At 41.7% G+C, this 27,261-nt stretch overlaps 1 protein-coding gene across 1 annotated transcript in view; it reads right to left on the bottom strand.

Annotated features, from left to right (window-relative positions):
- The window catches only part of CHST15 (carbohydrate sulfotransferase 15), an 82,470-nt gene extending 66,856 nt beyond the window's left edge, over nt 1–15,614 (bottom strand). Inside the window, exon 1 of the mRNA XM_035137721.3 lies at nt 15,505–15,614. The gene's annotated coding sequence lies outside the window, so the exon portion shown is untranslated. The remainder of the gene's footprint in view (nt 1–15,504) is intronic.
- Nucleotides 15,615–27,261: the final 11,647 nt, after the last annotated feature.

Genomic DNA, 27,261 nt, shown 5'->3' with positions numbered 1-27,261 from the left:
AAGAATTAAGCAGCGAAGATTACTTCATACCGGTACATGGTGATTTTCATGCAGGGATATTTCACTTGTGTAGGAAAAAGTATACATAACTAAGTGTAATGAACTGTCAAATGTCAGTACAATTGGCAAAAGCATGTATGGCAGAAAATATTTGTGCCCATGTATCTCATGTGCATTCTTTTTGCCTACATGGAAGTGATATGCATGGGTTTGTTTGTTTGTTTGTTTGTTTGTTAAAAAAATAGAATGGGCCTAGTGGCAAGGCGAGATGATATTGTCCATTAGTTTATATTTCCCTGTCACCCGCTATCTGAATTTGCATCTGAACAGATGTAAAAGACTAGGATTGAGGTTGAATCCCAACAAGACAGAAGTACTGTTTATGGGGGATAGGAGACGGGCAGGTGTGGGGGACTCCCTAGTCCTGAATGGATGTGCTGCTCCTAGGAGTCATTTTGGCTTCACAGCTGTCCATGGAAGAGCAGGTTAACTCTGTGTCCAGGGCAGCTGTCTACCAGCTCCATCTGGTACGCTGGCTGAGATCCATATACTAGACAGAGGAATCAGTAGGCCTGAGAGAACAGCAAGGTTTGCAGAAGTGTGAAATATCCTTAGAAAAAAGCCCCAAACAGAGAGACCCTAACAAATATTATTAAGGTCTCAGTATGCTAAGTGGCCACAGAACACTGGGGGGAGGGGCCAGTTAGTGGCTTGAATCCTGGAAAGAGGGTATTTTACACTGCAGTATTTTGTTGTAGGTGCCATTTGTCAATAATAACCAACTCTTCATCTTAGATGAATCAGCCCAAGACACACATCGATGACTGCTCTAAACCGCATCCACTATTTTCAACAGTGTTTATTAAAGTATTTGTTCACCAATTTTAACTGTGTGCAAAGGAAATTGAAAATTCCTTTTGCTTTCTTGTATGTCATTTATTTATTTTTAATGGCTAAGGCTGCAATAGGTTAACTAGAAAATAAGCCCCAGTTTGACTTATTTCCATAGAAACATGCAAAGGAATTAGTTAGAAAGATAGGCATCCCTGTGCTAACTAAATCTCCTTAATCAAGACCAAGCAACCTGCCAAACCATGGCCTTACAAACTACATTGGAACCTCAGTTTATGAACACCTCGGTTTATGAATTTTCGGTTTACGAACGCCGCGGACCCATCTGGAACGGATTAATTCACTTTCCATTACTTTCAATGGGAAAGTTTGCTTCAGTTTATGAACGCTTCAGTTTATGAACAGACTTCCAGAACCAATTACACCCATGCTTCGGGTTAAGTACGCTTCAGGTTGAGTACTCCGCGGACCCGTCTGGAACGGATTAATCCACTTTCCATTACTTTCAATGGGAAAGTTCGCTTCAGTTTATGAACGCTTCAGTTTATGAACAGACTTCCGGAACCAATTGTGTTCATAAACCGAGGTACCACTGTAACTTCATTGAGCATCCATAGACCATTCTGGATGCTACTCTTATAATAATAATAATTTATTATTTATAACCCGCCCATCTGGCTGGGTTTCCCAGCCACTCTGGGCGGCTTCCAACAGAAAAATGAAATAAAATAATCTATTAAACATTAAAAGCCTCCCTAAACAGGGCTGCCTTCAGATGTCTTCTAAAAATCTGGTAGCTGTTTTTCTTTTTGACATCTGATGGGAGGGCATTCCACAGGGTGGGCGCCACTACCGAGAAGGCCCTCTGCCTGGTTCCCTGCAACTTGGCTTCTCGCAACGAGGGAACCGCCAGAAGGCCCTCGGTACTGGACCTCAGTGTCCGAGCAGAACGATGAGGATGGAGACGCTCCTTCAGTACTTGCACTTTGAAAATAACTTTCAGAACACCTGAAGCTGCCTTTGCATGTCATATCTATTCAAACAAGCAGAAACTTTGCTATTTTTTCCTTGGTTCTCTATCCTAGTGGTAGGAAAAGTGAAATCTGCAGTAGCCAAATGTCTATTTAAAATATTGGGTGATCAAATGCAATGGCTTCCACCCCGTTTGTCACGTAATGGATCCCTTGCCTTTATTTTATTGTATTAAATTTCTACCCCACCTTTCAGTGCCCAAGGCAGCTTCCAGATTAAAAATGCAAAAACACATTAAAAAGTAATGAGATAAAAACAAATACACCACTTAAATCATTAAAAACAGCTGCAAGAGAGGAGCATAAAACAAATGGGTTGGTTTAAAAATACATATGTTACCACACAGGACCGGCTCTAAGGCAAGGCTGGGTGGTGCAATGCGCCAGGGGGCAGCCGCACTGCAAAACAGGGCGGGGAGGTCGCCGGAGGGATCTTCGCACCAGGGCGCCAGATACGCTTAAGACAGCCCTGTTACCACAGCAGGTTAGCACATGTTAAAGGCATAGCAGTGGTGTTTTGGGGTGTTTTTTTAAAATAAAAAAGGTCTTTGCCATCCTACAACACTCCCAAATGATGAATCTGATTTTTCAAGGGGTGCAAATCCCCACCCAGCATAGGCCTTCACCTCAAGCCCAGTTCAGATATTCCACTAAGTGGAAGTATTTCTGTCTTACAGGTATACCTCCGTTTATCAGTTTAGGTCCTTTGCTACAGAGCCATCAGTCCAATGGGATCTTTTGATTATAAACCACTTTCTTATTGATGAATACATATGTCTCTGTCCCAGTGACTCCCAGCTGCAAATACCATAAAATGTGATTTCTTGTGTTGCTTTAAATTCCTGCTTCGGGGATTACCGTTTGAAAGCAAAGCAAATGTAATCCTTATAAGAAACAAGATGTCTCCATTCTGAAGAAAATCAATTCCATTTTATAATTTGAAAAGCACAGTAACAGCATGAAAGATTGAGTAAAAGCACAAAAATGAATGTACTTGTTATGAAGAGCATCTGATCCTAGAAAGTTAAACAACACAAGGTTTTTATTAGGCCATCGATTAATTCCATGTTTCTATCTAACCATTTCAACTTTGGGCCTTAGCCAAAATCTTGGCCCAGTTTTGAAATTGTATACCTTCTGAAAACCCTTTCCTATACAGCTGATGAAGAACCCCTGGGCACTCGCATCCTCCCAACATATGAGTTGATACTGCTTCCCTGCTACCTCTCTTTCCTAGTAAGCAGCAGCAACTCAACTGTCAACAGTTTGCCACTCATCGGCTGAGAGTATACCTGCTCAACACTCCCCCGCAGCTTCTTTCAAGGAAGCATGTCCACCACCAATGAACCAGTGTTAGAAACTCAGGTGTATAAGCTAATTGCCAAATGGCACCTCAAATCTAGGTTACTGTCATCACAATGGGATGTCTAGGTGCCATTTCATTTTGCAGTAGAATTTCTTCTTATTTTTATTATTCGATTCATTTCTATACCACTTTATATTTTAATGGGAAAAAACTCAAAGCAGTTTACAACACATTGAAACAGCAAATAAAACAAACCAGAATAAAACAAATTCAAGCTTCAAGGAAAATGTTTTAGGTATTTCTCTAAGTGACATTTTGTTCCCCCCAAATTTATTTACCTATTTAATTTATATGGCAGCCCCATAGCAGAAGTACTCTAGGCCGCCAGTGTGGTGTAGTGGTTTAGAGTGTCAGTCTAGGACCTGGGAGATCACAGTTCAAATCCCCATTCAGTCATGAAGCTCATTGGGTGACCTTGGGCCAGTCACAGCTTCTTAATCTTAATCTATCTCACAAGGTCACTGTAGGCATTAACTGAGATGGGGGGTGAACCATGTGCTCCTTGGAGACAAAGGTGGGATACAAATGAAATAAGTAACCTATTCTGCTAAACTACTTAAGAAAGCTGGAGGAGCAAGCCAGGTGGAGATGTCTGTCATGAACCCGGCATCCAGAAATCTCCACATGGTTGCAACTGGACCTGTCCCACTTGCAAAATGTGCCTGGCACCTTGGGAATTTCAAGCACTACAAATAACTCCAATACACTTTCAAGGAAATTCAGGATTTACCAGACCATAATTTGAAAACCACAGTGTTTGTCAAATAAGAGCTATTAACAGATAACTATATTAAATACATAACAGAACACCACAAACTTAACCTCTGGCATTAAAGATCACTCAAAACAAAGCAGTCTAACATTTCTTCAAAAAGCAGCAGTTCAGTGGAAAGCAAAGCACAATAAAAGTCAATTGTGTCACATGCACAAGTTGTAACCTACCAGTCTGAGTCTTTTGCGCCTTAGAACAAAGGAAATCACTGCTAATCAGAGAACATATGCTTCAGCCTTACCAACAGTGCAATCCTATACCATGTCCACTCAAAAGTAAGTCCCACTAAGTTCAATGGGGCTTTCTCCCAATCTATGCAATTTTGTTTCAGGAAAAGGCCAAAATATTATTTCTGTTTAATTCAAGGCAGCCTGAGCCTTCTTTATGTGTTCTTCATAAGTGTGTGGGAATATAGAGCCTTGGAGTGCAAGGCTGCATATAGCAGCCCATTGGGCACTGTTTCTGTTCCTGCTGATTCCTTTGCATGTTGGGTAGGATGGTCTGAAGGGTGATTCTTCACATGGTATCCAAACACGCTTAGAATCACCCCTGATAATGCAGAGTTCCTGATCACTAGAAGGATCCCAAGCACACTCACTTGAATCCAGGTAGAAGATACCTTCAGACTTTTTTGTTCAATGCAGAAAGTTCAGGGATGAAATGGATGGGACCAGAATGCTGGGGTGGGGCTGGCACACACACACACACACACACACACACACACACACACACACACACACACATCCCCATCATGCTTTAACACACTTCTGAAAGATGCCTAAAGAGGGCTGTAATGGGTATAATGCAGCACTGAGATATAAAGATAAATCTACTTCTCGATAGCCATAGGATAGAGTGGGTAGGGAAGCAGACTTTCAAAAAATCCCGAAAATCTTGATGGAAACAGCTGGCGCCATTGAAGGCTCCTAAGGCTTCTCTTTATGCAATTCACAAGTCTGACTAAAATTAGTTCGCTCTACATAGGAGGCGAGAACAAGGGGAATTGTGCAGCCCAGCTCCATTATAACTATTTCTGCAATGGTATGCATAAAAAGGCATTTTACAAATTCTAGCATATTTTCTTTTTTAAAACCCACTTCCTGCAGCAAAGAGTTTCAAACCCGTACCATTTTGCTCACAGAGAATGTAAGGACTCCTGCCTAAATTTGCACATCAAGTGATTGATGAAAGTACTCAACCATCTCACATATTGCCCTGGCTCCATGTACCTACACTTTGCATTGGTTTTTCAGCTCCCATCCTGTTTCTCTGCAGGCTGGGGTGAGCACGGGGCCGGTGGGCACTTTCATCTTCCTTTCCTAACCACCATCACCCCCTGCTTTCCTTATATATTTCATTTCCACACATTTCCATTCCTCTTTCTCTGCAGGTTTAGAGGAAAGAAGCTGATGCTTTACAAATGTCCAATACGAATTTGATACATGATGGAATTAGTGCCATGGGATGCTGTTGAAAGAAATGAATGAGGCAGCAATGCCAATGTGGAAATAAACCCTATAATCATTCACAGATCCCAGGAAGTGGCTGTAAAAGAATACAGCGGAACTGTATGGGAGGGAGGCAGCTATGCAAGCAGAGCAGAATGAATGATTGAAGTGCTCCCGATTCTCTCTTATCATTTCTCGCAATAACTCTTTCTGCTCAGACACTAGTCATTCTGTTTTTCATAGCATTCATCCTACTCAGGTCATCCTACCCATTCACTCCACCCAGGTCCTTGCTGCTGTGCGCAAACCTGGAAATCTTCTTCCCCATGGCTTCATTCCCTCATCTCTTCCTCATTGCCTTCCTTTTGCCCCTCCCAAAATCACCACCCCCTTTGCAGGGGGTGAAATTGCAGAAACATTTCAGAAACTTTTTTTTCAGGGATGCAGGGCAAAATTAATTTCATGGGGTGAAAGATTAACAGGTGCTGGTGGCAGAAGTGGGTTCCTCCCTTCAGTATTGTTTTGCTACCACCACAAACAGATGAAATGTTTGATAGCATGTAAAACACATCATCAAACTTCTTTATCCTCACAAACAACTGAGAGTGAGTTGTTAGAGATTGCCCACTGAGCTGCAGAGATGGGTATGGATTTGAAACTTGAACTTTTTCATCCCATCTCATAAAATGCTGTGCACTCTGCAACACTAATAATATCACTGCTTTGTTTCCTATTATAGCATTGATCTAAGAATCAACATTTTAAGTTAGTGTTTTGCTTACAAAAATCATTTGCAATAACTGCAATTCCCACAAATTCAGCTTTCATCCCCCTCTGGTTATGTATAGTTCTGGGTGGGTCAAGATCAGACTAACTTTGTTTGAAAAGTAGCTGCCACCTACTCTCATGGTTTAAAAAAAGGTTTAAATGGTAGGATCAAATTCACATTTACCACAGTGCAGTTTAAGTTTACTTAGGTGAAATCTACACACATATTTTAAAAAGCTGTGAAAATGCTTTTTAAAAAAACATTTTGAAAAATATATCGAATTTGGCATAGCTCACTTTCGCCATCTAGTTTGACATTTGTATATTGCACTTCACAACACATTTAAAACATTTATTTGCAATTGTGTAGCCGAGTTTCTCGTCTCTCAGTAAAACACCTGACTGCGACACTAATTAAACCTGTAATTTGAAAAACTTTTTTTTCTGTTCCTGCTTTGAATTCAATATGTTGCCTCTTCAAAAGAAGGGTGTGCATCACAGAATAAATCATGAACATGATTATTCTTTAGAAAGCAACTTATATACACATATTTTACCACACACGTTCTGATATTTTTTTTAAAAAAATAATGGTGATAGAAAGTCTATTTTCCCTAAATCATATTGGAGCAAAATATGTAATACCACTTAAGGTTGTTTGTACCAATCCTGGGAACATGTATTTAATTCTGTTTTGTTATCTATATTATTCTTCCTCCAAACAGCACAAAGCAGCATCAATTCTTCTTTCCCCCCCTGCCCCAAACACACACACACACACACACCTTTTCCTCTCAACACCCCTGTTAGGCGGTTTAGGCTGAGAGCTTCATGGCTGAGTAAAGAATTGAACCTTGGTTTCCCAATCCTAATCCAACATTCTAACCACTACATCAGGCATCCCCAAACTGCGGCCCTCCAGATGTTTTGGCCTACAACTCCCATGATCCTTAGCTAACAGGACCAGTGGTCGGGGAAGATGGGAATTGTAGTCCAAAACATCTGGAGGGCCGAAGTTTGGGGATGCCTGCACTACACCATAGCAGGAGAGTGAATGATCATCCCTCTGCCTAATAATCCTTTTGTCCATGCATACAACACCTTCACTCCTCCCTTCATGTAAGCAGGCAAACCTGTGGAGAAACAATAATTAAAAACTTCAGAATGAACTAGGATGTTAAAGCAGTTTGCAGCTCGTTTATACTGGCATGCTCTAAAGTCGTTAATAAGTTTCAGTGAAATAGAAAACTATAGTTAATTAAAGGGTTCCTGGGCTGGATCTACACTGATTTGTAAAAACACTATTAAAGGCTATATTTAAAAAATTATATACATAGCTCTCAAAGCAATTTCCCATTGCCAACGAATCACTGCTCTGCAGCGCCTCTGGTGTCACATTTCTATAACGCATTTTTAACGTTATAATCGACCACTGTGGATTCGCCCCTGGTTTGTTTGCCAGCTTGAATGAAAGGGAGAAGTTTAAGGGTTGTGCACATGGGCAAAAGTATCATTGATATCTCAGCTTATTAAACCAGGATACAATAATCCCAATGCAGCTACTGACTCTTTAATTTAAATTACTTACTAGTAAAGAAATCCACTTAATAGAGCAGCCACCTTTTGCAGCTCTCATCTAAAACACCCAGTGCACACATTGGTATCAGCAGTGCACTAATTATTAGTACGACCATCAACATTTCATTTGTATGTACAGTATGCTGCCTTTTCATATTTCAAACCATGCTCAAGCTGGCTCACAACATGAGACAATTTACATAATTGCAAACATAACAAAAGTAGTCTTAAACAATAAACAAAACACATCAAAAGTATACAACCATAATCAATTTCAGCATAAATCGTTCTATGATCTAAAAATCTATATATAAAATCAACAACAGCAGCAACAAAGAAACCCTAAATAATACCTCAACCCAAGTAGCCTCAGCTTTTGTAGCTGGAGCTGGTCAGGGTCCCACCGCCCACGGCCAGGTGGGAAAAGGCCAGCAAGGCAGGGAATAGGTCTACCAGGACTCACAGCAAATATGTGAGTAATAATGTTGATTACTACAGTATTTGTTATTTCTGAAGTTCATAGATTAACAAGGTACTGGAAAATGAAACAAAATTTAAGATATTTTTTCTCAGACTTACAGTTTGAAACAAGAGACACTCAAGAAAAGGAGAGGCGTGTAAAGATAGAGGAGAGATACCAATTTGAGAATATTTCAGTGAATAAGTATGCTTTTAACATTTAAACAAATTAACAGGAGCCAGATAACTCCATAGAATCCTTGCAGTACCATAGATTCTTAAGGCCAAACTAATGATATCCTTCCTAAAAAGGGCAAAACAATAATCAGTTTGCAGTATGTCTCTGCTGCTGTACAGCAATTGAAAAATGTTTCATAATCTGTTAAGATGTTCCAAGGAGTAAAGTCTGATGAATCAGCCTTTTCTGTAACGGAGGTGACTAAAGTTGAGCCGTAGTTTGAATTGATTGCTAAATGCCAATGATTGCTAAATTAAGCACTGCTTAATTGTATTTTCTCATTATACTTACCATACTTTTCTTTCTTTCTTTTTTGCTCAAAGAAACCTCTACAATATGTAGCAACCTGTTCTGTGTCTGCTTCTTGAGAGCAAAGAATGCACATCTACATGTTCATGCACACATGCATGCAAAGGTCATGAGCTTGATAGATGGTGCATTAAATCCTGAAAGAACCTCCGAACACCATATTCTACTACTGCAGATTTCTGATTGAATTACTGTGGAGGCAGCTGATGATTTTCTGCATGCCTTGGCCTTAAATCAGGGGTCAGCAAACTTTTTCAGCAGGGGGCCGGTCCACTGTCCCTCAGACCTTGTGGGGGGCCGGACTATATTTTGGAAAAAAATATGAACGAATTCCTATGCCCCACAAATAACCCAGAGATGCATTTTAAATAAAAGCACACACTCTACTCATGTAAAAACACCAGGCAGGCCCCACAAATAACCCAGAGATGCATTTTAAATAAAAGGACACATTCTACTCATATAAAAACATGCTGATTCCCGGACCGTCTGTGGGCCGGATTGAGAAGGCAATTGGGCCGCATCCGGCCCCCGGGCCTTAGTTTGGGGACCCCTGCCTTAAATTATTGTCATTTTTTAAAATTGATAATTTTATCCTTTTTTGTAAATCGCTTTGAGGTTTTTGTACAATCAAGTGGCGTAAAAAAATTATGAAATAAATATAAATAAACAAACTAGGCATGCCACTAAACTTTGAGTGGGAACTTTTGTTTTTTAATTGCTAGTAGCAACCATGGAGGCATCTTTAACAGAACATCCTCTCTCAGTTGAACATCCTCTCTCAGCAGGTCACATTCCAGATACACAAACACACACTTTTCTGCTACTAGCAACTGAATAAACAAAAATCCACATCAACAAATATGTTTAGCATCACAATAACTTGGCCCTGATTGTGGCTTTGCATAGCAGTCTATGTCCCACCTAAGCATTAATTTGTTGGTGCTATGAACTGTGGGGCTGATAAAGCATTGCAATGATATAATCCTGATGATAGTGGACCAACCCACCTTCCTCAGTGAGAGCCAGGGTGGCTGACATCAACAAGATCACAACAAAACGTAAAAGAAAGAAAACAATCAATTAAAATGTGGATTAAAATACAATCCAGGTTTTAATTTTTTTTAAAAATGCAGCCTCATTTTAAAATGGCCCAAATCAAAACCATAAGGGAGGAGGAACATAGTGGTCAGACTGAGTCCAGCCCAAAGGCCAGGCGGAACAGCTCCGTCTTGCAGGCCTTGTGGAAAGATGTCAAATCCCGCAGGCCCCTGGTCTCCTGTGAGAGAACGTTCCACCAAGTTGGGGCCAATACTGAAAAGGCCCTGGCCCTAGTTGAGGCCAATCTAGCCACCTTATGGCTCGAGATCTCCAAAATATTGTTATTTGTAGACCTTAAGGTCCTCTGCGGGGCATACCAGGAGAGGTGGTCCAGTAGGTACGAGGGTCCCATGACTTGCCAACACAATACTATAACACTCAGTGCAGCATTGCGGTACTCAGACTAGCATCAAGCATCTGAAAGTGGCTCCTTGTCCAAATGGACCACAGTGATAGCGTGCAAGGGCACTTTAGACAGGCAACTGCACTTCAGAGTAGGGGAAAGATAGCAGAGGATACGTGCTATAAGTCTGATCTGAGACCAGCACACATCTGCATCAGCCAGTGGTGACATTAAGTGATTAGAGGCAAGTTTACTAGCAGCTTTCTTGCAACCTGTAACTCTAGATCAGCCTTCACCAACCTGGTGCCCATCATGTAGATCCAACTATTTCCATCGGTATTCTTGGAGGACTGTCATTAGGTTGTTTGTCCACAGACACAACCATACTGATATGCTTCAGAAAAGGAGAGTATCCCACCTTTAAACCAAATTTTCATCACACTGAATGATGGCTGACAAATCTAGCACAAGAGAGACCGAGAGACAGCAAGAAAGAGAGAGATTGTTTTTCCCCTGAAAAGAAAATAAGAACCAAAGGATTCATATCTCAGATTTATTTGTGGAGCAGAAATGAGCAAAGTGAGAATCCCACAAGTCCCTCAGCCTACCCATGTCTCATTTACAAGCCAAAATGGAGCCTAAGAGCCTTTCGAATGCTATGATGTACACCAAGGAAATAACTTGCTGTGAATGAAAATTGTTAATATATCGGAAGCAGTCAAATGTTTTGGTGCTACAAAAATTGAAAGAAAGGGAATTCCTGTCTATCTTTCCTTCTCTCAGTACAGTTACATAGACTTCCTTGTCACTGAGGCAAATTATGCCCACTACTTATGCCTCACTCAGGGAGAAATGTAATAAGCAAACTCCAGACAGGTTACTAGCCTTCTTTCAGTGGAAATGTTTTAAATCTTAAAAACCAGATTTTTCCCTTACAAAATTGCCCTTGGGAATTACATTTGTAGGCTCGTAAATTCTGGACTGAATCCTGGAGCCTAGATATTCAATCCAAACTCTGTGGAAGTTTGTTCTAAACAAAGGCTGAGGCAAAATGTAACAAGGAAAATCCAATATGAAATCCATCACTTGTTTTTAAAGGGCTTTCACTTTCCATGATATGGTGCTTATTTTCATCCTTTTATTCCTTATTCATAACAACGACACTAAAACCGCAACCCTATACACGTCTACTCAGAAGTCAGTCCCATTGTTCCCAGGTAAAGGGCTATAGACCGGCAGTTTAAGTAATTCCTTTGACATAATGTTTACATCCTTCAACAACTTGTTGATCAGCATCATTTCTTTCATAGCCCTCACTGGGAGAAGTTATACATATTTAGCCCTTTCTAATCTTTTCTCCTAAACCACTGTCCTCAGACCCTAAATCATTTTTATTGCTGCTACATGAATTCACTTCAATTTGTCTGTCTCTTGCAGGCAATAAAGTTCCCAGAGTAAAATAAGACATACTTGACGTAATCTCATCACATCACTATAGACAGGGAGCATTATTTTCAAGAGACCTTTAATTAATTATTAGAATTTTATCAGTGTTTTAGAATTATAGAGTCAGTGGGAATTGATCCAAAAAGCTTCAAAGCGATAAAGATGGCATAAATGCTGTAGAGATTTGAGGGCTCCGCTTATGTTAAGGAACACTGCACACTCCTTTTTCAATGGCATAAAATACTATTAAAAACAAAAAAATTAATGTGCAAGTGGAGAGATAGGAGCCTTAATAACTTCATTAATAGAAAAGCCCATTCATATTTTTTAAAAAATCTTGGTTTTAAATCCGATTTAAGTGATTCTAATTATTAAGTGCTGATGGCATCATTACAGACTTAAGTGCGTAGACTTATACCAGCGGTGGCTGTGATCCAGGACCACAGAATTGTCAGTCAATCAAAGAAAAATTATCTGTTTAAGATTCATCAAACTATAACATTATCATAATTGACTGCTTAATACAGAACTTAATGTACTGGCTCTTCCCTCTTCCATTTTAACCTTTCAAAATGCTGTGATATAGGTTAAGCTGAGAGAACATGACTAGCCTAAGATCATGTCTGAGTGGGGATTTGAACCCAGCTCTCTCTAGCAACACGTATACAACACAGGTGCTCTCTGTTATTTCTACAGGTGGAAACATAAAAGGAAACGATATGTTTTCTCTGATGAAGCTAACAGTGGGTTTCATTACAACCAAATGGCATTTAAATGTTGTGAAACATACATCTTGTCACCAAAAACCCACTTGTGAGATTTCTGGAAGCACCCTTACTTACTTCTTAAGAAATAGGAGCAAGTACTTGCTCCTACACTTTTCAATCTTTTTCTCAATGATCTAGCCCCATTACTAAAGCAGGTGGATGCCCACACTCCAAAACTCCAGGCCATAAACATTCCCATCCTCCTGTACGCGGACGATATGGTTTTGCTCTCGCGGACCAGAATAGGTCTAAAGCGACTGGTAATTGCCTGCATTGAGTACATGTCCAAAATGAACCTATGCTTGAACTTTGAAAAAAGCAAAATCCTGGTGTTTGGTAACTCACGCAAGAGCTATAGCTGGGTTTTTGGAGGTAAACCCATCCAGCAGGTCTTTAAATTCAATTATCTAGGAATTACCTTTCACCACAAGCTCCTCTGGTCTCCACATCGAGACGCGGCGGTGAACGCCAGTAAGATATCCATGCAGGCAATTACGCGATTTTTTACAACAAGGGGCAACTCGCATATCCCTTCTGCGCTCAAGATCTTCAATGCCAAGACCATTTCACAACTGCTCTACGGCATTCCAATCTGGATCCCAGGGTTCACCCAGACAGTAGAGCAAATGCAATCAGCCTTCCTCTACAAGATTTTCTCTGTTCCAAGATGCGTCCCATATGTAGTTTTATGTTTAGAGGGAGCTCAACACAAGGTAGAATCTGTCGCCTGGGCAAGATTCCTTATATTCTGGCTAAAAATCTGCCTCAACTCTGACAGAGATCCCTTCCTTCAGGCAATGCTTTCGGACACCTTCCGCCCCCCAGGGCTGCAACACTTCAACAGGAAGGTACAGCAACTGGGGCTTTCAGTAGAACTCCTCCGCTCAATGTCCTTACAATCTGCTAAAGCCACAGTCATAACTAGGTTGTGGGACATTGAGAGGCAGGATCTTATAGCGGCAGCAGGCACAACATGTTCCCCCCTTCTTTTCCACCTCCCGTGGGCTCATGAAACAAAACCTAATTATCTTGACTTCCTATTGAACCCACAAGAAAGAAGGGCATTTTCGTTGGCCAGATTCAACGCGAATCCATCGAACCTCCTGTGGGGAAGATTCTCAGGCAGGGTGAAGGATGAGAGGATCTGTCTCTGTCATGACGCTCAGGTGGAAAGCCTTCTACATATGGTTTTTCATTGTAATCTTTACGCCGACCTTCGTCATCAGTTCCTGGACCGGCTCTGCATCCCCAGAAGGAGACCAGAGCGGGAAATCTTACAATTCCTTTTGCTGGGGAAGGACCAGGTCCTCACCAAGATGGTGGCTCAATATCTTAATTTACTATTTTCCCGTTGTTATACTCTGCAGTCATCTGAATTATTTGAAGCCCCATTGTCGTGAAAGAGGATAGCGGATTATTCCCTTCTCTCTCTTAACACAGCGTTTGCCACAGTGACATTTTTAATTTGTTGTTATTTTGTCTGGGAGTTTGTTTGATGCCAATAAAGGTATTACTTACTTACTACTTAAGAAATATCCCAAAGAAATTGAGAATGACCATCTGAAGGAATATGGATAGTTACTATATGGAGCTACAATTGGCACCAAATCAACACAGGCCAGATAGAATTTTTGTGGTTGCATATTCAGGATGGTATGACTGAGAAATGCATTGCTTGAGCTCCATCTGGTTGGTACAGTACTCTTCCTTCAACTATGGCCAGCCAGATTCTTGCCAGGGCAAAGCTGCATTCCACAAGGTTCAAGAAAACCCATTCCAGATGTTCAGTGGTGGCAACATGACATGTCAGCAGCCCTCCTGAAGTAGATGTGCTAATTCCATTGGATTAATGTAATGAGACAAGCTCTTGCTCAGCTGCTTTGCGCCGGATAGGATCACTCTGGGCACCAGCAGAGGTAGTAGTTGCTATGCAATGTATGATTGTCCCTAGATATAGCACTAGTCCAAGAACCAGAAGCAAAGGTTGTGAAGGATTTCCTGACTAATACATGGAATGTTTTGTAATAGCCAGAGACTTCCATTCAGACATAGAATCACAGAATTGTAGAGTTGGAAGAGAACCCAAGTTCAACCCCTGCAACGCAGGAATCCGACCCACAGCTGTCCCTAGGTGGGCTCGAACCACCAACCTTCTTCTTAGCAGCCAGACACACTGGCCCATTGCACCACAGAATGTTCAGGATGCTTACTTGCAGGACTCTGGCTCAGCAGGAGAAAAAAGGAGAAAGACTCTATTTCATTCTATTGTCTTCCTCTGGCCTTTTTTGCTTATTCCTTTATTATTTTGAAGCATCTTTTTTTGTCCCACAAATCAAGGCGACTAGATAGAATAAAATGAATAAAATTCCTTCAAAACGAAAACTAGAAGTGGTTTGTGGGTTGGGGCAGACCCACTACACTAGCATCCCAGCCGATGGATATTTATTGCTTACTGGAAAGAAGAGGAGGAGCAAAGAGGTCTGCATGGTGCAAACACATTGGTGGAGCCGATTGAGTGTTGCTGTTGCATCATGTTGACCTGCTCGCCCCTCCTGCTAAGCAAAAGCAATCCATTTGCTGGGAAGCTAAAGCAGAGCTCTGCTAAAGTGAATTGCTTTTTTTTAAAAATCCACCCCAATATGCATTCAGATTAACAAGTTAATAATATCCTACATGAGAAGCAAAGTTGGCCCTGAGCCAACAAAAATTGCATAATAAACCATCAGCCTTTTTAAAAAAAGCCAGGTCTTCTTCAACTACCTGAAGCAGTGTGGTAATGGAGAACTCAATCGTCTGGGCATCAACCTAGATTTTACTTTTGTAGATCCAGGAGAGGTGGCTAAGATCTGGGTTGAAAATAGCCATTTCTTTTAAAGGTACCTCCAAACTCCCCATCCAAAGTAAGAATAGTGATGGCCAAGGACAATTATGAGAACATCAAGACTGTCTGTTAAAAAATAAAGGGGGGGGAGCATATGAAAGCCTAAAGATCTATTCTTCCATCACTGTCCAGAAATGGTACTTACCAGTGAAGAAGAAGCCTGTCTGGTGCTGATGCTCTTTTCTTAAAGCACCTAGTTGTGAGCCATTTGTGGACCCTGGCCAGCCATGTGTACATTCAGAGACATTTTCTCCAAAAGCCTGGAAGGAGGAAGGGAAGGGTGATGCAGTCTCTTGCTGAAGCTTTGGGAACAGGATGGTGTTACAAAGGCAGAAGAAACCAGCTCAGATTCTTGACCCCTCCTTGCCCCAAGGTGGTTTCTAGTATGAACAAGTCCTACGGATGGTTCAGTCCAAAAACATTTTATATTTTGTTGCTGTTAATCAGAGAGAAGCAGTCTGAATAAAACAGTGGGTTTTGTTTGTTTGTCTGCTGAACCCTTTACATGCAGCAGCTTTCCTTTGGCCAAGCGAGCATGGCAATTTCAAAAACAGTCTGGGGAAAAAATTACGCTGCCAATTTTCCAGCAGCACACGTGTGAGGGTGGAGTGACCTTTTGTAAATGCTGCATGTTCAACAACACAGCCCTTGCTTTTTCAAAAGGCTGTCTGCAGTGGCTTTGAAGGGTTTCCTAAACAGGTGTTTTCCTGCACTTCCCAACAGGAAAACTTGCAAGGGTTTTAACAGAATGAAACAGGTTTGTCTGCCTTGTTAAGTCCATCACAGAAACACAGAACCTGGAGACCCTCTATTCCAGATATGTGCTCAGGGCAAGATCTGCAGCGCAGGGTGCAGCTACATCATTGAGAGATGGAGATGCAGCATTTGCTTAAATGCCTCCAGCAAAGGAGGGTCCACCACTTCTTTACTCTGCTCTAATCAAACAGCTCTTGCACTTAGGAAGTTTCTCCTGATATTTTGCTGAATTGTGCTTCCCTGCAATTTCCACCCATCGGTGACCGTGAGCTGTTTATCACTACCTATCTTTTGCACTGTGCACGAATGAAATTTAGTAAAACATCATAAACAGTTTCTTTTGCTTGCACATAAAGCATAAACACTTTTGTAGCACACTTTCTTTCCACCTCCCCTACCTGCTCTGCCCCCCAGGCAGCAAAAACAGCAAACATAACAAGGAGGGTAGGGCAAGTAGGAATCACACCAGCCAACTACTTGCCCTACCCTCCTTGTTATGTTTGTGGAATAAGGGCATGTAGTTCCATGTTTACAGAGGGCTTTCATTTAATCATGTAAAGCAGCTGCAGTTGGGAGGGAGGAGGGAAGCTATTTAACCCTTTCCTTCTCTGTTTTCATCTGTTCATATCATCCCCACTTGGGGTTTTTTTCTCTCTCCATGAGAAATAAAAGGTTTTAGAAGTGCAAATTAGGAAGTTTGTCTTTATAAAGCAAACCAAATTTAATGCCATCCCCATCTCTACTTCTCTGTAAGGGCTTCCCCAAAGCTTTGATGTCACTCCACATGGTATTGATACAACAACATTAAGCTGGGGGGGGGGATATACCACAGCAACACCCAACACTTATGTCAGTAATACCGGTACAGCTGGAAGGACACACAGTGCATTCTTTCTTTCTTTCTTTCTTTCTCTCTCTCTCTCTCTCTCTCTCTCTCTCTCTCTCTCTCTCTCTCTCTCAGCAATACAAAATTTGAGACATGCAGCTTTTTTATTTTAAAAAACACTTTTTGGAATAGTGTTCCGCTCATTTGTGCAGCCTTTTCATTTCCACGGATGGAAATGTAATGTGTGTGTGTGTGTGTGTGTGTGTGTGTGTGTGTGTACTTAATCTTGTGCCCCAGGTAAGGAATTGTAGGTCATTGGGCCATTTTGTGTGCACTTCAGTACCCAGCATAATTTGTCCTTCCTAATTCATTTATTATTCCTCCCCATCTCCTGAATACAAAATTCTGCCTTTAAAATTTGATCAGAGATGTATTATGAGTTGTCCTTGAATAGCACAGCTTATCCACCAACCCACCTCCCTGCCACTTGCCTATCATTCCTTAACCCCTTCTGCCCATGCTTGTTCAAGTCATAGCTATGTGATGCCTTCTATATATTACTTTGTATTGCAACAATTTTTGTCCTGTATTTTTTTTCTGCCTCTCTTTTCCGTGGCTTGACTGCTTCTGGAACACTCTTCCATTTATTTTAGTGAGGGATCTGGATATTTAAGATGCATAAATCATCCCAATAATCAAAATACCTCTAAACTAAATCTTAGCAAAATGCATATTCCATTTCTCAGGTTCTATGCCAATCTTCCTTTCATAAGCCACTTTATAAGCCCAGTCAGACCCATGAGCTGTACACAGGACCAGCCCTACCATGAGGCGAGTGAGGCAGCTGCCTTGGGAGGCAAATATTGAAGGGCAGTGAGTGGGGAGAGTTCTGTGTGTGCATTGCAACATGTCCTGAACCCACTAAATCAGCTCACTGCCCTCAGGATGAAGTGGAGGATGTTGAAATAAGATTCAACTATCTGCTGAGTGGGTGGCACTGTGGGTTAAACCACAGAGCCTGGGGCTTGCTGATCAGAAGGTCGGCAGTTCGAATCCCCACGACGGGGTGAGCTCCCGTTGTTCAGTCCCTGCTTCTGCCAACCTAGCAATTCAAAAGCACAAAGTGCAAGTAGATAAATAGGTGGGAAGGTAAACGGCATTTCTGTGTGCTGCTCTGGTTCCCCAGAAGCGGCTTAATCATGTCAGTAAAGCGAGATGAACGCCGCAACCCCAGAGTCATCCGCAACTGGTCCTAACAGTCAGGGGTCCCATTACCTTTATCTGCTGAGCTCCTATTAAATATCTTCCAGGACAACACACACACACACACACACACACACACAAGCAAACTCATACGTCACTTACTCTCAGCAGCTAGAAATTTTGTAACTAGACACTGGAAGGACCTATCAGGAGTGAACATAGACCACTGGTACCAAAATGTATGGTAAACCACCCTCCTAGAAAAGTTAACCAGCAAACTTAAATTAGCATGGGGACAGGCAAAGGAGGATACCTTCACCCCAGTTTGGTTCCCATTTATCACATACATAGCACAGCAGGACAATGACCTACCCCTCACTCCAACAACATACAAATCAATATGGCTAATCTGACCCAATAACCTAACCTCAAACAAGCCTTTTCTCTGCTCCCAGCTCACTTCCTGTATCCAAGAGAGAGAAAAGTGCTTGAAGCAACAATTTGTGGAAAGTGAAGGCACAGCAAAGGGAAGATTCAGTTTCCCTCTCCTATATGCTCGTATGATTCTCCCATTTTGTATGCAAAAGATGGTGGATGCATGCAAAAAAAAATGCCCCCATTATATACCACCCTGCCCTTCAGAACAGCATATTCACCCAAGAGCAGCTTTGATTAAATAGTTTCATTTTGCAACAGTTCCCTGAATACTATTCCAAGGATGCATTTATTGAATATCTATTAATTTTTGACACATCTTTTCAATCATGTAGTCATTTCTGGATATCATTCCTCGTTGTCATGAATTGTGTTTCTTTAGAATATTAATAGAAACACAGGAAAGCAGGCTCTTGTTAAATTCAACTTTCTCTCAGAAAACCACAAAATGGGATTGAGAAAGAATTTAGGAGTGTTAGGGGTTTTGCCAGGGCGATTGTGGGAGAATGGATTAAACCATAAATGCCTCATGTTTTGTTATTGCACGGACAGGAGTGCTGCTATTTTTTTCTATCAATAGGCTGAAAACAGTAGCATTGGCTTATTTGTATATGCTATGTTTCAGAGGGGCCTGGCTCTCTCTTTAGACTGTGAGAGGCCCTGGGTACAGATTAGAGATGTTGATGAAGTTTGTACTTCCTTGTTTCAGAAGATAAACCTTGGTGACTGTAATGCCCTCTTGAACCCTGCCATCTGGAGCACAGCTGCATCAGAAACAACACCAGCCCAGAGAATGACAATTTCCCAGGCCTACTGTCACCTGAGGGTTATTGGTTGCCCTGGGACAACTACATTCTCCACTGCCTACTTGCAGCTAGGTCACTGGTATTGCAGAGGTCCTGGAGATGGAAGGGACTGAGGAAGGAGTCTCCTTTCTTTTCTGCCTTCTGACTTTGCTGCTCGAGGGAGTGAGAACCAGCTAAGAGGGTGGAAGGGAGGGAGAGATGGTTAGTTTGGAGACTCGCAGCAGGATTTTGGAGGAGGGTGCGATTGGTGGCTGGGAAAGCCCACTCTCTCCAAGACCCTTGCAAGCCATTTCTGCTCAGAATAGAAAATCCTGCGGAAGATGGGCCATTGACCTGACTCAGTATAATGCAGCTTCATGTGCTAATCCAAACTTAGTGGCTGAAAGAACAAAGGAGAACTGAAGGGCTCCTGCAGAGTGGCTAATTTCTTGCTGAATCAGGCAGCCTGGTATAGATCCAATTTCTGCAATTCCTCAACCTTGCCTGAGAAATGGCAATTGCTGAACAGAACTTTGAATGCAGGGATACCCTCCCTAATAGACGGATGGGATATTTATTCCAGATATTAAGCAGCCAGCCTCTCCTGCTTCTATTCAGCCAAGCTAGACATTTGGTCATCCAAGGGAGGAGGAGGGGGAACGGGGAAATCAGAGCTGTAGTTGCTAGGCAACCACAGGATGTGCTTTCAAATTACCCTCAGACCAAAGTCAGCTTTCCTTCTCATCGGAACTTGGCAAATGGTCAACCAGGTCCAGTTCCTCTGCAGCCCCCATGAGCGATGCGAAGAAGGAGATGGGAATAAGTGGAAGTAGGGAAATGGAGGTCTGACTTCACAGGGTAAAGGAGGCATATTCCTTTCCATCCTGCCTGCCCCCTCTCAGACACACACAATAGTTCAGTGTGTTTCTTTGGGACTGCCTTGTGTTTGGAAAGGCAAGTTTGATACAAAGCAAGATGGAGGCGGAGACTCTTCTTCACCCCAGACTGTCTCATGTGACTCCTTCCTTTTTTGTGTGATGTGCATTGTCTCGCCTTTTCTTACTTGTCCAATGTCAGCATAACTTTTAACGGACAGAAAGTCACGAGAACTTTAAGATAATGGAGAAGAATCCAGAAAATTGGCTTATATAATGACAGAGGTTTGTTTATGTTAAAGTTTTAGCAGCTGATGCAGCTCTACCACTACATTTAGCAGCTCTACCACTACATTAAAAAGTTGCCCTCTCTGACATATGCTCATCTCTGCTATTCAAGATACAGGAAGTGTGTTGGTCATCCAGCTCTACCCCTATGTTGTCTTAAAATGTTTTTGCAAGGTATTTCATGGAGCTTGTCATTGGTTCAGACAGGAAGAAATCTGAGGCTCCTTTTAGACATTGAGTACCATGAAAACACAGATATTGAAGGTTTTTTAAAAGATCCGTAGTCCTGCATATATAACTACTGTTAATTTACCTTTGATGCTTTTGAATTATGGTGCTGGAGGAGACTCTTGAGAGTCCCATGGACTGCAAGAAGATCAAACCTATCCATTCTGAAGGAAATCAGCCCTGAGTGCTCACTGGTCGGACACATCCTGAAGCTGAGGCTCCAAAACTTTGGCCACCTCATGAGAAGAGAAGACTCCCTGGAAAAGACCCTGATGTTGGGAAAGATGGAGGGCACAAGAAGAAGGGGATGACAGAGGATGAGATGGTTGGACAGTGTTCTCGAAGGTACGAACATGAGTTTGACCAAACTGTGGGAGGCAGTGGAAAACAGGAGTGCCCGGCGTGCTCTGCTCCATGGGGTCACGAAGAGTCGGACACGACTAAACGACTAAACAACAACAACACCTGCTGTCATCATAGGCAGTTTGACTTTGAGATTTTAGCTGAGATTTTAGCAGCAGTACATTTAAAGATATTGTTGTTGTTGTTTAGTCGTTATGAACATGAGTTTGACCAAACTGCGGGAGGGAGTGGAAGACAGGAGTGCCTGGCGTGCTATGGTCCATGGGGTCACGAAGAGTCGGACACGACTAAACGACTAAACAACAACAATTTACCTTATGCATAGGTACATAGGCCCACTCATTAACATCAGCAGTCCATGAGGGTCTGAACAGGATTTGAATAAAAGAGCAAAGTCAGCTATTATGATGTCACAAAGAAAAAATATTTTGGTTTTATCTTCCTTAGCAAGCCATCACTATATATACTCGCCTAATATCTTGATATGTAGGCTGCTAAAAGCCAGCATATTTTTGGAATCATCACACCATCTTTATTTTTTAATTATGATTTTCATTAGGGTCCAATAGCTATTCTTCATGGGACTTCTTTTTCTTTCAAAAGCATTGCACTGAACCTCACTGAATGAACTCATTTGTCAAGAATCAGAGTAGCAAGAGCTTTTCTTAACTCATTTGCATTGAAGGAAGTGGTTGGTTCTGCAGCCACAATGCTAAGTATTGCAACAGTATTGCTGTATATTGCTGAGAAGTATTGCAACAGTACTATAATGCTGAGAAGTATTGCAACAGTACTATAAAAAGAACAGGGATGTTGCGAAGTTCAGTCTAAGGGCCTTAGTCCTTTGTGTCCGAAGGAGTGTAGTCAGCTAGATTTCTAAGCAACAGGACCCACGGTGACAAAATTTCCATGAAATGCTAAACATGGAAGTGCTAAACTTGTGTATTTTTATGACATTATTCATAAACCATATACAATTCAGGTGGATATGTGGAGGTTTCAGAGAGACAAAGTAGTTTTTCTAACCTCGGGCAAGATATTACGATTGTGTCAGATTGCTTCCTCTGCACTGTGGCTGACTTGCAGCCAAAATCATTGTTTTGTCATGCATAGAACCAGAGATTTTCCAGGTTACTGGTGCAATTCAACTGAAAGCCAGGGTGACCAGAGAAACAGGATTTGGAATCTTTTCTAGCTGCTGTTGTATAGGCAGAGTTTAAGGAGCCGTTGAGTTCCCCATCTCCTGCATAAAATGTTTTACTTGCTGATCTGGTATTTTTCTGTGGCACAGTGTTGAAGGACCAGCTAGATCACACTGCCCATGAAGGTTTCTTATAAATCCAATGGGATCCTGAATGCCTTTGAGGAGTTTCCATTTGGCATGGCTGGTACTGTTGGTGGTATTCAATCAGTTCTGGGTGGAATTGCATTCTTTGAGAAGGAACAAGTTCTCAACTTGAGGAAACTCTTTGATCCAGCCTTGTATACATACAGATTAAACATAAGGTGTCGGACACATTTGCCTGCTCTCATCAATCTCATTTATTTTATCTGGTTGTCCTCATGTTCAGGCTCTCACAACTTATGCTGGCTAGAGTGCTTTGAAGATGACAATATTAAAAGACTAAGATACAAACAGATGACGGCATACATGCAATTTGCCTGTCCCAGTACAGTGACTCTTTTTAGCTGTTCAATAATTATGGCTTGCAATGTTGCATGGGTGGTGTTCCAATCAAAGATGACATGACACTTTGACACTGATACTAGCTTACTATCTGTTTAAGTTATCATATTAGTCCTCCTCACTTGTCTCTGCCAAGAAACATGCATAGTGCTCTGTTGCCAGCAATGCTTCCTCCCGTCCGTGCAAACATTAACATAGCTGTGCCTGGAACCTTTCAGAAACAATTTCCCACCCCATAAGTGAAATGCATCACTTGCTTCCATCCGTAATCAAGTACTGAATGTGCTAAAATCACAGTGCCATGCCTTCTTTTGCACATTATTGCAACACCCATTATCTAAACCACAATTAATTTTCATGCAATTGAATAGTTTCTTCTTTATGTTAATGCTATTGGGTTCTATTTTTTATTAAATAAATAAAAGGAAAGATATATTTTTAAAGAAACTTCAAATAACTTTTTTTTAGGTACCTAAAATGCATTATATATCATCCTGGTAAACTACAGTCAATTTTAAACTGCATGAGCCGATCCCCATTATTAAGTAAGTAAGTAAGCAAGCAAGCAAGCAAGCAAGTAAGTAAGTAAGTTACTTACTTACTTACTTACAGGGACGCAGGTGGCACTGTGGGTTAAACCACAGAGCCTAGGGCTTGCCAATCAGAAGGTCGGCGGTTCGAATCCCCGCAACAGGGTGAGCTCCCATTGCTCAGTCCCAGCTCCTGCCAACCCAGCAGTTCGAAAGCACATCAAAGTGCAAGTAGATAAATAGCTATTGCTCCGGCGGGAAGGTAAATGGCGTTTCTGTGTGCTGCTCTGGTTTGCCAGAAGTGGCTTTGTCATGTTAGCCACATGACCTGGAAGCTGTATGCCGGCTCCCTCGGCCAATAACACAAGATGAGCACTGCAACCCCAGAGTCAGTCACGACTGGACCTAATGGTCAGGGGTCACTTTACCTTCAAGTAGGTAAGTAAATAATGCCCAGACCACTCTTTACCAAATAGTCACAGGGTAGTTTACAAATTGAAATAATAAATACATAACATAAAACTTTTTAAAAATTGGCAGAGCAATCCAAACTTGCCATTGTCACAGCTCTGTCGAGCTTGCACTATATCTGCAGCTTGGCCGCTCATGGCAGTGGAAAGTTGGCCATTGGTCTTGCTGATGGAAACTGGTGCCCATTGGCAGAACCATGGGTTAGGCACCTGCCTTGGTGTCTTCACAGGTTGATATGGAAGGAAGCATTTCTCCAAGTACCTCCAAGCACTACTGGTCCAGTATTGTCATTGCTGCCTACCTCAACCTGGTACCCACACTATGTTTTGGCCTACAGTTCCCATCAGTCCCAGCCAGCATGACCAATCTTCAGGGATGATGGGAGTTGTAATCCGAAACATCAGGAGAATAGCAGGTTTGGGAAGACAGGTTTACTCTGACCAACAGCAGGTTGCCAGGGGATTTCCCACCTCTGCAACTTCAGACCCATTCAGTTGCAGATGGCAGACACCAGATGAAATTCAACAAAGCACTAAGGAGATTGTTCCATCAGTGCAAACATTACTGTTTGCCCAGTGGAACAATCTCCCCTATCCTCCTCCTGCACATTGTTCTAGGAGTTCTCTAGGCCATCCAGAGTGGATTTGTGGAAGGTGCGGGAGTCCTTGTGCTGACTTCTGCCACAGGAGTAGAAAAGTTGAATCTAGCCTTCTGAGCATTGAATCTTCTCTATTAAAACATGTGCTCTGTCACTGAGCTATAGCTCCCCACTCCAGCAAAGGTGAAGTAGTCTGTCCTCCTTGATATCTGGTCACACTGGTAGCCACCATCTCAATTTCAGGGGCCCTCAAAGTAAACGAGCTTGACAAGCAATTAAAGTTCTGTGCTTAGTATCTTGCTTGCTGTATCTTTTGTGAAGAAAGCAGAGCCAGGAAAACTTCATACACTTATGGTGAAGCTCTCATCTGCCCTATAATTTTAAATGTTTGTAAATTCTAATGTTTGCCTCTTTTTAGAAGCACTGCGTACCCGGACTGTATGTACAGAAATACACTGGATGGTGTCTGTTTATGCAGTTTAATTAATACCTTATAACATTTGCTGTGAACTTTAGTGATATGCTTCTCGGGTCTCTAAGAAACTGTTCAGAGACATCTAAAGAATTTGGTGACGTAAAAATTGCAAAGAATCTGTTTATTGTCAACTTATTGAAAACCCGATATTAGGGGTTGTGCTAGGATGCTTTTTTTCCAAAAAGAAAAAAGAAAAGAGAGAGAGTTGGATGTTGCCATTTGTAAAATGGCTCGAATTTTTAGCCCTCTTTTCATCACAATCCCAGGGTGAGGTACAATAAAATAGAATTGAAGCTACACTGAGACAGGAGTGTGAACATGCTGGGAATGTGGGCCTGGGAGAGCACATCTTTGTAGGAGACTGTCCTGCCATGTGATACCAACAATCTCCCTGACACAGCAGATGTGGAAGGCATTGTGGCATCATTCCTGATGGTTGTAAGTTGACCACGACTCACTTCCATAAAAGCAGCATGCTCAACATGTAAACCTGGTATACCTTCATCTTGGTACTGGACATTAGCATCACATTCTCCCATACCCTTTGGAGAGGTGAGCCATTGCTGCAGCTGCCTTGCCAATTCATTTGTCCAGCTCAGCATCGATGGAGAAGCTGCCGGGTATGGTGGAACCAGGCAGACAAAATTGCCTTCCATCTCAAGCATATGGTCACCAGTGCTGATGCATAAAGTGCTGGTGACCTCCTGCAATTTTTTCCATTAAAAATTCCACCAGTTCAATTTCATTTCTGACACTAATATATTAAAGGAATCACTGAAAGATAATGGAATTATTCTACAAGAGAATCTGGCCCAAAGGTATTTCCATTATTGCACACATGAAATCATTACATACAGATACTCATTGTATTCTTTTCACAGCTAACAAAATGATCTTCACCCAAATTTTCACATGCAATGTGCATACTGAAGACAGGGAGGGAGAATGCCACAAATTCTATTTGAATATGAACACTTCTCCCAACATTGAATTTTCTTTTGTATCAAGGTTACTTCTGACTTTATTAGTATTCATTTTCATTTACACTATTGCAAAGTCGTTAATGTGATAAGAGTCTTCCTATCTTTCTCAACAATGCGTATTCATTGAAAGCATGCACAGAGCAAATTGGTAAGATGATGGAACGTGGCAAAGTACAATGCAAAGGAGCCTCTAGGAAAAATAATATGGATTTCTCATTCTTTTCAGCAGCTTCAGAGGAGCCAAGCAAGATAACACCGAAGAGCTGAATTTATCAGAATTTGCAAGTGTTTGGAATATTCAAGCTGCCCATGAAAAAGACTTGAATGCCGGGGGGGGGGGGTACTTTTCTAGGAGACAATGATTTCCATGACTTTCAGGGAGAACCTGCCCTGCAGTATTATTTCATTTAAAATGTCACTGCTTGCTTACAAATAAGAGAATGTGTAGGAATCAAGGATTCATTAAGCATTACTACAACTAGACTTGCTCCACCTTACTCTGTTTCAGAAGAAGGTTAGTTCACTACTGTTGTCAATCACATCCAGGCTTAGGACAACTATGAGGAAGAGTAAGCAGTTAAATATGGTAAACTTCCAGTTACACAATTTATTTTTATTTTTTATCTTTCAGATTTTCTGGTGCAGGCACCAAGGTGACTTGAGCCAGCCCTGGTCATATTGTAGATACAGCTTGCAAATTTATCAATGCTATATCAGCTATTTCATACAAAACCAAATTAAACTAGGGAGCAGGAGAGGAATCCCTAACACTGCTCCATAGCAACTAAGACATAACAAATGTGGCAAAGTGAACAGCATCTAGAAGGAGATCTTGAAAGGGACAGACTCCCTCGCTATGAATAGACAAAAGGTGGGGAAGCGTCCACAAGGAGAAAGCAAAGCACGACGGAAACATTGCCTCTAAAACCACTAGATGGAAAATTCCCTAATCCCATTAGCCTAAGCATTCAGAACATCATTCTTTACTGCTTAAATGAAGAGATAGGAATTGACTGTACAAAACTTTTGGAAGTAAATGTTTCCTGGATCCTGGATGCTATTACTGGGAAATCAGATTAAAATTCATCAAACAATGTCCTCCGTACAATTATCTATCTCTTTTAAAACTAATGATGCTTTTTGTTCTCCAGATTTCAGCCTCTTACATCTACTTTATGGGCTTTATCTGTGACATGATCCCCTATAATGAGTGAAGAGCAAAGAGGACCTCCATGGCATGATTGGTGTTGTACAGTTCAAAGTAGATTATACTTCCGCTAATGCAGCTCAGCCCAAAACATAGTTGAGCCTGGATCCTTGTGATTTCAGCGAGGCCAAATCAGTTTAAATGTGGGAATTACCTTCGTCTGATGGCACAGCTGTAGCACCCCATGCCATC

The sequence above is a fragment of the Zootoca vivipara genome, chromosome 5, assembly GCF_965207765.1.
Source record: "Zootoca vivipara chromosome 5, rZooViv2.hap1.1, whole genome shotgun sequence".
Classification (NCBI taxonomy): domain Eukaryota; kingdom Metazoa; phylum Chordata; class Lepidosauria; order Squamata; family Lacertidae; genus Zootoca; species Zootoca vivipara.
Note: the sequence above shows the minus strand (reverse complement) of the source record. Positions and strands in the feature narration are given on the sequence as shown.